At 43.8% G+C, this 13967-nt stretch overlaps 1 long non-coding RNA gene across 1 annotated transcript; it reads right to left on the reverse strand.

Annotated features, from left to right (window-relative positions):
- Positions 1-1133: 1133 nt before the first annotated feature.
- Positions 1134-11009, reverse strand: LOC6049736. Its single transcript, XR_005278360.1, has 5 exons — positions 9940-11009; positions 6426-9879; positions 5870-6052; positions 5590-5791; positions 1134-1218 (listed from the first exon to the last, which is right to left on the reverse strand). It is a non-coding gene; the product is annotated as an uncharacterized LOC6049736 (long non-coding RNA).
- Positions 11010-13967: the final 2958 nt, after the last annotated feature.

Here is a 13967-nt window from a genome sequence, read left to right on the forward strand (position 1 = left end):
CCAGCTTCACTGCACCGTATTTTTCTGCTGCGAGAACTTTATGGAAACGTGCTTCTTTTCATTGAAAAGAACCCTCACCTGTTGAGTATGTATTTTAATGCTGAACACTTGATGCAGAACTTTTTCATGCTTTTTGTTTTGAAAAAACCCTAAAGCAATTCGATTGCCACAAATCGCTTCCGAACGTGAACAATAACAAACATTTATGACGGCTGTCGGAAGGATGTGTATCAAACCAGCGAAAACTTTCGCTGGAAAAGAAACCGTTTCGGAAATAACAAACCAGCGAAACCAAGTTGCTGGATTTGATTTCGCGCAGCCACCTTTTTCAGCGAAAAATTTCGCTGGTTTAGAGAAAAATTTCGCTGATATCAGCAAAACCAACCCAGCAAAATTCGGTCGCTGGTTTGGCGATCGATCCCCTTTCCGTGTGGACATCACAAGCATTCCCCAGCTGCGCGACTTGACTAAAGGCGTGCCGACCCTGAGGGCCTTGAACTCTGGGAGTCTCTGTGACGCTCAGTAGTCGGACAACCCCTTAAGTTACACTTTGGCGCCCAACAAAAATTTGACCTTTAGTCAGTTTTCAAGGGTAATCCAGCTTGGGAAGAATTGCTTGTGAAGAACCAACCAACGCAGGCGTCTCTGGGAAAACGCCCAGCCAGCCTAGAATAACGTTCGCACTAGTGCGACCAAATTACATTCTCTTTACACTGCGATTGATCATTCCATTTTTCATTGAAGGGGTTCTGATGTCCAAAATTGTGTGAGAAGGGCGATTGTTGAAAAGAAGGTCGAAGTTGTTAAAGATTAAATTGAATCGAGATTGTTTGGAGCACATTGTTTTGTCTGTGTGTGGTGATCGTTCGGATAGTTGAAATAAAACAACAAGGAAAGTGATTATTTATTAGCTTTTGAAGCAATTCGTTTGAACGAATGCTTCATTACAAACTTACGTACTAATTTCAAATATATTTTTTGTTAATTTATTATTACTGTTTGAATTTGTAGTGATCGTTCTTTTTAAATTTTAAATTTGTTGATTTTTTCTACGCATTTTCAAAATGGAACACGATACTCTTCGAGCCCAATACTACTCGATGGATGCAAATCATTTGCTTGATGATGAGTTGGAGCATGAATTAACCATCCGCGAGGTCAATACAGCAGGAGTGTCGCGCAGTCAATGCATTCGTATGTTGCGTGGAATGTTGAGAACTGAAAGAGAAAATCGAGAAAATAATTATAAACCAGCTTGGAGTTCGTTGTTGTTTGAATTACGGTGTTGTGACGAAAAAGTGTCACAAATAATTTTGGCTTTGGAAGGTCCAAAGAAAAAAAAGGTCCCTGATCAAAATTGGAAGACTAGGCTACTCCACTGCTTGTTCCGTTTAGAGCGAGCAAAAGCTCACGCGAAAGAGGAAGCAGATTTGGGTAGCATTGGTATGATGGCGAGCGAATGTTTGAAAATGTTGAGAGTATATTTCTCTCTGTTCTCTCCTCACCCGGAGGTGCGAAGTGCTGAACTTTCGATTTTGAATGAAAGCTTACGCAAACTTCGGGAGGATGGAGAACCTGGAGAGAATGAGGAGCAAGATGAGATCGAGTCGAACGAAGACCTAGTTGAGGGAGAACAAGAATTGCAGAGAGAGTCAAGAGTGATTGGGGATAATGCAAAGTGAGCAAGGGAAAGCACAAAAATCAGTTGATTTTTGTGAATGGATCAAGAAAAAGTACGGGTCGTTCGACAGTCTCAGGGGTAGTGAACAAAATTCGAAGTTCAACCAGGCGTCGGGGAGCAGATCGGAAAATGTTTCGCACAATAGGCGGTTGCCAGTGCACAAATGGTCTGTGACGTACGACGGGATGGACAACGGTAGAAGGTTGAATGAGTTCATTAAGGAGGTAGAATTTAACGCGAGATCGGAGAAGTTTGATGACGACGAGCTTTTCATGTCTGCACATCACCTGTTTACGCGTAAAGCGAGGGCGTGGTTCATGGAAGTCAACAGTAACAACGGAGGACGTGGAAAAATCTGGTAGAAGAACTTAAGAATGAGTTCTTGCCAGTGGATATTGACTACCAGTACGAGCGCCAGGCGACCATGCGGAAACAAGGTCCGAAGGAGAAATTCCAGGATTATTATCTGGACATGGTGCGAATTTTCCGGAACATGTCGGTTCAGTGGGATTCGGATCGGAAATTTAAGCTATTGTTCAGGAACACCAGGGAGGATTGCAAGACGGCGATGCTTGCCGCCAAAATCAAAACAATTCCAGCTATGCGAGAATTTGGAAAACAGTTTGATTCGATCAACTGGCAAATTTACAACAACAACACCAAAGAAAACAACTACCTACCTAGAAGAAACACAAAGATCGAGGAAATTGGACAGCAGCAGTCGTACCAGAGAGGCGGAAATGGAGGGAACCGTTTTCAGGAGAACCGTTTCCAGGAGAACCAAGGTGGCCAAAAGACTGGTTACCAAGGAAAAAACTTCAACCCAAACTACAAACCACCGATTAAGCAGAGTTTCCCAACCCAACAAGGTGGAAAACCTCCTCCTTCAGGTGGGAAACCTCAATTCCAACCGAGACCGTCAGCTAAGCAGGAGAGTGGTTCAAGACCGGAACGAAAACCGGAGGAATCAAGACCACACACAAAAAAATATTTCCGAATGTTACATCATTTATGATGTAACACTTTAGCACGTCATTAAACATTTAAATTTAAATTCAATTTGATGTACATTTGCAACAAATTATACGTAAAAACATGATTTTACGTGTGATTCAACCGTTTACGTCGAATCTCAAGTTTACATAAACTGAGTTCACATGTGGTTTATTTTTTCCGTGTCGAGTAAATTCACATATTTTTTTCTGTGCAGGTCCGAGCGGAACTGACCCCCTTCAAAGGATTTTGAAGGCGTACATTCCTATTAAAAAGGGTGTATGTTTCAACTGTCACGATGAAGGACATAGGTTCCAGGACTGTGACGAGACGAGGAAAACCTTTTGTGAGAACTGTGGTTTTCCAGGGTTTCCAACCAAAGATTGTCCTTTTTGTGAATCAAAAAACGTGCGACGGACTGCTCAGTGAGGCAGAGCAGTCGCATCAACGAAGCCGAAAGACCTCTTGCTGAAGAAGAAGACGTGTCAGCCACACTTCAGGAGTTAGGATACTCGCAGGTGGGCCAGGCCACCGAGAGCGACGAGATTGCTTCGATGCTCGTCAAACTCAGTGGAGACGCCAGGCCATTCACGAGAGTCGAGCTCATGGGAATTGGCGTGATTGGGCTTCTGGACAGCGGAGCACAACGGACAGTTTTAGGGGTCGGTGCGAAGAGGATCATGAAAGCGTTGAATCTGAAGCTTGAACCTTCGGATGTCAACTTGAAAACAGCCGCGGGAGATGATTTGGAAGTCCTTGGGAGTGTAGAGATTCCATTCACGTTCAACGGCTGCACTAAATTGCTGAATGTCCTGATCGCCCCAAAACTGCACCGTAGATGTGTTTTAGGCTACGATTTCTGGTTGAAATTTGGAATTCGACCAGCAGTACAGAACGAGATGATTGAATTTTTGGATGATGGAGCACACGAAGGTCTGGACGACGAGGAAACGTTGTCAGACGAACAGAACCGCGAGCTGGAGGAGATTAGAAAACTGTTTCTGGTGGCGGAGCCAGGTCTCTTGAACCAGACCAACAAGATGGAACACAAGATAGAATTGAAAGAAGAATTTGTTCACGCGGATCCGGTGAGGCAGAATCCTTATCCGTGGAGTCCGGAGATCCACCGGAAGATCCACCTAGCAGTCGAGAAGATGATTCGTGAAGGGATTATAGAACCGTCGGAGTCCGACTGGGCACTTCCGGTTGTGCCAGTTAAAAAGCGCGATACTGACGAAATTAGACTTTGTTTGGATGCGAGAAAACTTAATGAGCGAACAAAAAGGGATGCGTACCCATTACCGCACCAGAACCGGATCTTGAGTCATCTCGGTCCGGTGAAATATCTGTCCACCATTGACCTGTCACAAGCTTTCTTACAGGTTCCGCTGGATCCGGAGTCAAGGAAGTACACAGCTTTTATGATACCAGGCATGGGGCTGTTCCAATTCAAACGGCTTCCGTTTGGGTTGGTTAATAGTCCCGCCTCGCTTAGTAAATTGATGGACAAAGTCCTAGGTCATGGTGCGTTAGAGCCGGCGATTTTCGTTTATTTAGACGATATCGTCGTTGCGAGTCAAACGTTTGACGAGCATGTGCAAAGGTTGCGGGAGTTAGCGAAACGCTTGAAGGAAGCCAACTTATGCATCAATCTTCAAAAATCAAAATTTTGCTGCCAGGAGTTACCGTATCTTGGGTACATTCTGTCCCAAGATGGGCTACGACCTAATCCTGATCGCGTCCAAGCGTTCATCGGATATCAGGTTCCTCACTCGGTAAGACAATTACGTCGATTCCTCGGTATGGCCAATTATTACCGACGGTTCATCGCAAATTTTAGTGAAATTACATCACCTCTCACTGACTTATTGAAAAATAAGCCAAAGAGGGTGGTATGGAACACGGCAGCTGATTGTGCATTTAAGACCATCAAAGAGCGGCTCATTTCTGCCCCTGTGATGGCAAATCCTAACTTTACGCTTCCATTCACCGTCCAAACGGACGCGTCGGACAACGCTATCGCTGGCGTCCTCACACAGGTGCATAATGGGGAGGAGAAAGTGATTGCTTACTTTTCTGAGAAATTGAAGGGGCGGAACTCCACTACCACGCAGCCGAGAAGGAAGGCTTAGCCGCACTTCGAAGCATAGAAAAGTTCAGGTGTTACATTGAAGGTACGAGGTTCAACTTGGTGACCGATTCTTCAGCCCTGACTTTTATTATGCGATCTAAGTGGCGGTCTTCTTCTCGGTTGAGTCGGTGGAGTATCCTCCTCCAACAATACGACATGGAGATTAAGCATCGCAAAGGCAAGGACAACATAGTGCCGGACGCGCTCTCCCGATCCATCGAGAGTCTTGAAGAAGAGCCCGAGGACGGTTGGTACCGGAAACTATTCGCCGCCGTCAAGGACGATCCCGAGAAGTACACGGACTTCCGGATCGAGGACGGCAAGCTCTACAAGTTTGTCGCAGCAAAGTCTGACGTCATGGACTATCGTTTCGAGTGGAAACAGTGTATTCCAGTCTCGCTGAGAAACCGGATATTGAAGGAAGAACACGACGAGAATCTCCACATTGGGTTTGACAAGTGTGTTGAGAAGATCAAACAACGGTACTACTGGCCACGGTTGTCATCGGATGTTAGGAAGTACATCGCGAAGTGCGAGCCGTGCAAAGTAAACAAACCGTCTACGAAGTCAACTGCGCCGGAAATGGGGAAACAGCGTGTCGACGAGATCATCAGTAAGGGATCGGATCACAGGCTTGAGAAGGAGCAAGAACTCAGCGAGGAAGAGAGAATGAAAAAATTCGACGGAGTAACGAAGAGAATTTATGAGTTCGTGAGAGAGCAGCTGAAAAAACCTCACGAGGAGACTAAACGGAAGTACGACCTTAGACACCAGCGATAGTCACCAAGTTTCGATGTGGGTCAGCGTGTGTATAAAAAAAGCTTTCGTCAGTCGTCGGCAGGAGACCAATACAACGCCAAGCTCGGACCCCAGTACACACCGTGCATCATCGTCCGTAAGAAGGGCACCAGCTCGTACGAGGTGTCGGACTTGAACGGAAAGTCCCTCGGCGTGTTCTCGGCTGCCGATCTCAAGGCGTAAAGGACCTAAAACATAACCTACATTTAGTCACCGAAAGTTGAACCGTGGATTAAATTGAGGTACGGTACGAGTTATGATCAAACCTTTTTCCTAAACCAACCGACTACTCCAGTTTGTCAACTCCAAGAAGGTCTGCAGCGTTCGGGCGGGAAATGTCAGGAAAATCCAAAAAGTAGGTGGCATAGTGGATGCACCGCGCTTAGGAACCAGTACGTGGGTGTCATTAGGTACACGACGTACGACAAATCAAGGATCGTTCCAAAAAGCTTACAAAAAATTAAAAAATCAATGAATTTATCGTTTTAATTTGTTTTGAATGATTTTAAAATCTGGTACCAGCAAAAGAATATTTATGAATGAACGGAGAGGAGAGAGGAGTTGTAAAAGTTTTCTATGAATGAATGAGAGGGAGAGAGTGCAAGTGCATTTCATCCTGTGCGCGTTTACATAACTTGCATGCAAGATCGTAAACATAATTTGATCTGCAGCAGTGTGTGTGAATGTGTTTAAAGGGAAGAGGCGGACTTGTTAGGGAAACTATTCACTGTTTATGTCACGATCACTAGAATTTTCAAATTATAAAATATCCTGTCAATTAACAATCGGGAAACATAGATTGCTACTGTTCACCATACTTACGTTTTCATAGTCATAGAGTTTAGTGTTGAGTTTTAAGAGGGAATTTTCAGGGATTACCAAGCGAAAATCGTTGTTATCCACAGAGATCAACATGGCCATTAAATTTCGTACGAAAATAAACATGATAAAACCGATTTTCGCCCCGCGCGAACCCAAAAATTCTCCAATTAAAATCTCAACACACTTTTCACATGTTTACAGCATCTTAAAGCACATTTTAGTGACAGATGATTGACAGATTCTGTGAGTTCCCTGATAAGATCGCATGCACACAGACACAACGGTGATAACGAGATCTCGAGATAGTGTACTAAAATGCAACTCCGACAACGTTGAAATATTTCATGTATAGTCACACATGACTTTACTTTTGTATATAATTGCTCCGGAGCCCCAGTCATAAACTTATTATTTTTTTTTAAATTTATTTATTTGCATGCTATTTATTGAATTTTAAAATGTTCATGTGCATGTGTTATTTAATTTATTTTCTTGTAGTGATTTCGTTAATTTTAATGTTTTTGCTAAATACCTTTTCAACAATTGGTGAGTTACCACGAAGTATATAGATGGATTATTCGCTGGAGGCCGGAGTTGAAATATACGTTGAGGGCCAGTACACAGGTTTGACCTGCTAAACAGCGCGGAGAGGGATTTTATCCTTCGTTGAAGCCTTATGACCCCGATAATTCCTATCACAATACTTCGCAAATCTCACATGTTTCTTATATATTTTTGGATGTTAGAGGTCAGATTTGAATGGTGAAATGTTTCATGAGCTACCGTAAAGGTAGTGAAATCCGGTCCTGTGTTCGTTATGCTTGGTTCGGAAGGTTCAGCTAGGCCGCACCGGTTGGGGACTCGCAAAAAATTCACAAATAAAACGAATTTTTGAGTTGCAAAAAAAATCCTTGCTCTCAAGTATTTTTTTTACCCGAGCTGGGGGAGAGTGTAACCGTCGGGACTTCACTAGTGAAGGTCTCCGCGGCTATCGCGTAGTAAATTCGTAAAAATATCATGCTTGGGTAGTGTTTGTGTGTCTGGTGGTTTTCTCCCAGCGAAGACCCGGCTCATCGTCCACCAACAACATCCCAGTGTGCAGCCAGCGCTACCAACGAACTTCCATAACCCGCCACCAGAGGAGCTGTTAGCTGTGGGCGGGGAGGCGAAAGGAGTCGTGACAGAAAGGATGGGGATCAGGGGTGAAGGCTCGGATGAAGATGGGGAGGCAAGGGGAAGAACTAAGACCGCCATTATTCTGGGAGTCCGCGGAATCGTTCTATTCCCCGGACGACGCCAAAGCGAACAGATCGATCGACTACCATCTGTTCCGCCAAGTTATTTTTAATAGTGCCCAATAGTGCCCATCAGTGCCCAGAAGTGCCCAGCATCACCAGCTGGACCAGTAAGAGAGCAACACCGAGTTGCTAGAGTGCAGGAGTTGATTTGGAGGACACCAGGTACGCCAGTAGTCTCCACAGTACGCCCAAAGATCCCTACCCACCCCAAAACCCAACCGTCACGACCCTAACCTCAAACCATCTACTGCCAGGACCCCTTGTGTTTGGTGATAACCGTCTCAGTACCAACGACGGCTCACTCGTGTCGCTGACACCTACCGGGGACTCAAACCACCTCGAGTCTCCCCGAACGCAACCGTTACCGGGATAACCTGCTCGACCTGTGCCTATCCGGGGATTCCGGGCACCCCCGACGGTGTACCGAAGGCCACAGCCGTAACCATCTGTGGTGAGGCCAGGACGAGCAGCGGACGGGTCCATCGACGACGCGCCGTAGGAGAGCCACCTTGGACGGCAAGCGGTCGTGCACGCGTGCGCCAGCTTGAAGAAGCGGAAGTGAAGAAGGAGAAGAAGGAGGGAGCGGAAGTGTGTAGCAGGAACAGGAAGGTGGACATCGCCGGCGAGCTGCGATCGACGACGGGGCCCCGAAGAAGAAGTGAAGAAAAAGGTCAGATTAGTCTGTAAGAAAGTGGGAGGAATAAAGAGAAGTGTAGAGAGAGAGAGAATAAAGTGTGTAGAGTTTTGGACCGCACACCTGGAGTTTTACATTGGACATCACAAGCATTCCCCAGCTGCGCGACTTGACTAAAGGCGTGCCGACCCTGAGGGCCTTGAACTCTGGGAGTCTCTGTGACGCTCAGTAGTCGGACAACCCCGTAAGTTACAAGACCAACATAAAATAGTTGGAATTTGGAGTAGATTTGCGTATGTAAGTAAGTAACAGTATGTCAAAATTCGACAATTTCTTATAATTTGCCCAATAACAAAACAATACCAAAATTTGGTATAATACCACATATTGGTATCAACTAACACTTTGGACATTTTTTCAAGGGCTCGCTAAAACCAAAATTTGGTATTGATACCATTGAATGGTATTATTTTGCATTTCCCTTGTTATTTACCCATGCTCGGGTTTGCAACCTCAAAACCCAGAAGCGAGCCGCTTTCAAGAGTCGCAGTTGTATGGCAAGCTACCAGCGCAAGAAGCAGCGTGAGCTGAAGGCTAACCCGAAGAAGTTTTGGAAATTCGTCGACGAGAACCGCAAAGAATCTGGACTGCCATCGTCCATGCGATTGGCCAACGAGGAAGCTGAGAGCACTGCGGAAATCTGCAGGCTGTTCGCCAAAAAGTTTTCGAGTGTTCTTACAAACGAACATATCACTGACGACGAGATTCAAATTGCTGCCAACAGCGTTCCCCGTTGCGATCGATCTCTCCCCATGATTGACATCGATGACGACGCCATATCAGCTGCGATAACTAAACTGACACATTCCAGCTCTCCTGGACCTTAAATTTTGTAATATATTGTAGTTATATTGGGATACAGTGGACTTCGCTGTTATTCTAATGTTGAATTTCTCGATTTAAAACGTCGTTCAACAGTGCTTTAACAACGACTTTTTTCCTGTGAATTTTATAATGAAAAATGCTGTTTAATAGTGAAATTTAATTCCTGTTAAGAATAAATAAAAACAAGTCATTTTACGCAGAAGTATATATTTACAAGCAAATTATTTCACAATTTTATTATTAGCATTCGATTCGACTCTTCTGGTGGCTCTCGAATCCCAAGTCCAGCTACGGTCGGCCTCGTCCAGCACGAGGAAGGGAATGTTGTACAGGTCCACTTTTTCGCGCATATAAGACGTCTCTTCGACTATTTAAAGATTTGCTTGCCCAACTCACGAATCGGGGTCAGCACCAGTTCCAAAGGATACTGCTTGCGACGGTTGAAGGAGCGCTATGAGCTTGCGCTGCAAGTTGCGGAGGATATCGCGATCATTCATACTTCCGATCCAGGTACAAATCAAACTCGTCGTCGTCTAGGGATTCCGTCGTAAACGTCATCCTGACCACGGGCGGCAGTCTTCTTTTCGGCCACCTGGTCCTTGGCCTCGAGCAGACGTTTGCTTTTTTTTCGAAGAATCTGGAATTTCGAAAGAAATTTCAAAAATCCTACCAGCGAAGTAAAAAGAATGGTACTCACCTAAACATGTACCACTTGTCTCCGGTGCAGTGATCTATGGTGAGAGTGTGCTCCAGCAGCCCACGCGATCCGTTTGGTACGTAGTCGCCCATCCGCTGCACCACCACGATAATCTTCCGCTTCGGCACCTGCCCGATACCCTCGCCCTCCTCCGTCTTGGGCTTCTTCGGGTCCTTGAATAAGAATTGGTCAAAAAGTGCCCCAGCGAAAAGTCCACAGCGAGTCGCCATAATAGGGACTTGGCGTTACATCGTGCTGCCATCTGGTTTTTTTAAGTGCAAGAGTGGAAAAGTGCTCAGTCATCGTCTAAAAATAGACGGCGTCCTATCTCGCCCAGCAAAATGAAGTCGATAAAGTAGTCGGTTTCGATGAGAAAAAGTGGAAAATGTGGTCTAAAAATAGCGACGCCATCCCCCTATAGCTGAGCGGCGCGTTGTTGATGAAGGCATGCGCAAAGTTCTGCACCGTGGGGTGGACGTAGCATAGGTAGCGGACCAGCTAGTACATGACGGTGTCCCTGGCGCCGGCATGCTCCGACGAGCGGTCGAACGGGTCGTATCTTTGGCTCTTCCGCGACTTCGTTGTTATCTTTGGGAGCTTGCACGTTGACGTCGTCACATCCTCCCTCTTTTTATTTATTTATTTAATTCAAATAATGTAACTTAAGGCTTAACCTTTTAATTTGTTACAAAGTGTGCAGATGCAGGATTTAATTCAATATCGATAAATCGATACCTTAATGCTATGCTTCTCTTTATCCTAATTCTAATTTACGCTGGCGAGTTCTGACAGTAGGTTTTCTTTGAAATTTTTATAAGAATGACTATTTTTGATACTAATGCTTAATTGATTCCAATTCACAACCCCTCTTGCAAAGAAAGATTGACTATAGTAAAAAGACGAATGTTGCGGCATCAAAAAACTTTTAGTTCTTGTAGATCTTAACGGTCTGAGCTTAGTATATAAATATTCTGGTTTTTTAGCATGAATAATTCTGAACAAGTTAACACATGAACGAAATTTATAAAATTGCGAAAAATTACATCCAATAAGTGTTTTCTGCAAGTGAGTAACTCTAGATATTCTTGGAAGGTATTTTTTTTTTTGAATTTTTTTTTTTTGAATTAAATATACTTTATTGAATCTTTCTTATAATAATTACATTTGGTTTACATAATAAGTGGTCAGCTGTGGCTCTTCAGCTTTAATTTGCTTTTCGTGATTTAAACACTGTTCATTTCCATAACTTTAAAAATATATGATTTATCATTTTTGTAACACTAGGTACAATGAGGAAAAAAAATGTTAAGAAAACATAACCTAACCTAAATCTAACTTAAACTTACAATAAACTAAACCAATCCTTGAATCATGGGGTATTCAGAAATAGCACATTTTTCCCTGAATTTCAAACATTTTTCTTGAATCTTCTGATCCAACATTTTTACTTCTGCTAATTCATGAACCTCACTTGATCTTGTCCAGCCAGGAACATTCAAAACCATTTTGAGTACCTTGTTTTGGACACGCTGGAGCTTCAATTTATGAGTTCTAGCGCAACACTCCCAAACAGGTACTGCATACTCAATAACGGGGTAAATTATTTGTTTGTAAACTGCTAGCTTATTTTTCAAAGAAAGCTTTGATTTTCTGTTAATTAAAGGATACAAACACCTGATGAGAATGCTGCACTTGTTCAATATTTTGTCTACATGCTGCCGAAACAAAAGTTTCGAGTCAAGTATGAGACCTAAATAGACAACTTCCTTTGACCAGGGTATCGAAACATCATTCATTTTTATCAAAACATCATCCTTTGGGACAAATCTGGCCGATTTGGAAAGTGGAAAAATGATGGTTTGAGTTTTGCTGCATTTATGCGAATTTTCCAGTCGCCAAAGTATTCGGAAAGAACGTCAAGACCCTTCTGAAGACGGCCAACTAAATATCTGGTTATTTTACCCTTATAAATAACGGCAGTGTCATCAGCAAAAAGTGACAACACACCATTACCAGGAAGAGTAGGCAAATCAGATGTAAAAATATTGTACAGAAGTGGGCCAAGAATACTTCCTTGGGGAACCCCAGCATCAATGTTGAATAATCCAGAAGCAATCCCATTCAGAAAAACCCTGAACGATCTCTCCGAAAGATAGTGCTGGATAATTTTGATAAGATACATTGGAAAACCGTACAAATACAGTTTATGTATCAAACCATCATGCCAAACATTGTCAAAAGCCTTCTCAACATCCAACAAAGCCATAGCAGTTGATTTAGACTCAAGCTTGTTCTGCTTGATGATTTTGGTTACTCTCGTAAGCTGATGAGCAGTATTATGTCCCTTACGGAAGCCAAACTGCTCATTCAAAATTATATTATTATCGTTGGTAAAATCCAAAAGCCTTGAATAGATGACCTTCTCAAAGAGTTTGGACAGACTACTCAAAAGACTAATGGGACGATAACTTGTTGGCGATGTTGGATCTTTTTGAGGCTTCAAAATTGGTATGACTTTGCCCAGTTTCCAATTGGTGGGGAAGTAACCAAGTTGCAAACATTTATTGAAAATATTGGCTAGATGTTGAAAGAACTGATCACTCTGTTTTTTCAACACTAGATTAAAAATGTTATCAAAGCCAGGAGCTTTCATATTTTTCATTTGTTTTACTGCAACTTTGACTTCCTCACCAGAAACATGGGAATCTGCAGGAAATTCAAAGGTAGAGTTATTAATTGTTGAAATACTATTGGCAACTGATGTTTCTTTACGACTGGTCATGGGAGTGCCAAGATTATGAGAACTCTAGAGGGTTTCCTATGCAGATAGGACCTTTTGAAAATTTAATCGAGAACTAACAAAATGAAGCCCAAGTGCATTTGCCTTTTCCTCGGATGTAATCAAGGGAGAATCCTCAACAATAAGAGGAGGAATAGGCTTTGGTTTGTTTTTAAGAACTTTAGAAAGTTTCCAAAATGGTTTTGAATAATTCCCAAGCTGGCTTACATGTTTTGAAAATTCTTGATTTCTGATATTGTCAAGTCGGTCTTGTATGATTTTGTTCAAATTGTTCACTGATCTTTTGTCATAGTCCCCAGTCCGTTGATATTGTCTCCTATAAACATTCCTAAGTCTTATCAAGTGTTTAGTATCTACGTCAATATCAGTTACCTTAAAATTAACAGGAACCTCCCGAACGTTGGCAGCCTCTGCTTGGTTGATAGCCTGCTGGATCACCTCCAGCGAACGATCAATATCGGCAGAAGTTTCCGGGTGTTGATCATAGTCGATGTTGCTGTCGACCACTTGCTGAAACTGCTGCCAGTCAACGTTGTGGTAATCTTTCCGGGTTGGTTGCCGCTGCGGAGTAACGGATGCTCCAACCTCCACAACCACCGGATAGTGATCAGAACTCAACTCTTCAAACACCTCAGGATGAGCCACGTTCTCAGCCATATTGGTAATGAAGAAGTCGATGATTGAGTGATTCCCAGACCGAGCCACCCTCGTTGGACGATCTGGACTCACAACGTTGTAGTATCCGTTTTGCAGATCGTTGTGCAGAATCACTCCGTTCCGATTCCTCCTGCTGTTGCCCCAAACTTCATGCTTCGCGTTGAGGTCACCAGCGATGATGTACTTTGCGCTCCGCCGTGTCAGCTTCTGGATATCGCTCTTCAGTTTTGCTGCTGAACCATCTCTGGAATTCACCTGACGTGGGCAGTATGCAGCAATGAAGAGTACTGGGCCAACCGAAGTGGGAATTTCCACCCCAACGGCCTCGATGATGTCCAGCTTGAAGTGTGGCAGCCGGCGTGGCTTGAGATCACGATGAACAGCGACAAGCACACCTCCTCCTCCAGAGGTGGTCCTGTCGAGCTGCGTCGCGATCTTGTAGTTTTGCAGATAAACTTTTTCACCGGGCTTCAGATGAGTTTCCGTGATGGCAGCTACGTCGATCTCCTTCTCGCGAAGAAAATCCACCAGCTCTAAGTTCTTCCTCCTAATGGAGCAAGCGTTCCAATTC

This window comes from Culex quinquefasciatus, chromosome 3 (assembly GCF_015732765.1).
Source record: "Culex quinquefasciatus strain JHB chromosome 3, VPISU_Cqui_1.0_pri_paternal, whole genome shotgun sequence".
Classification (NCBI taxonomy): Eukaryota; Metazoa; Arthropoda; class Insecta; order Diptera; family Culicidae; genus Culex; species Culex quinquefasciatus.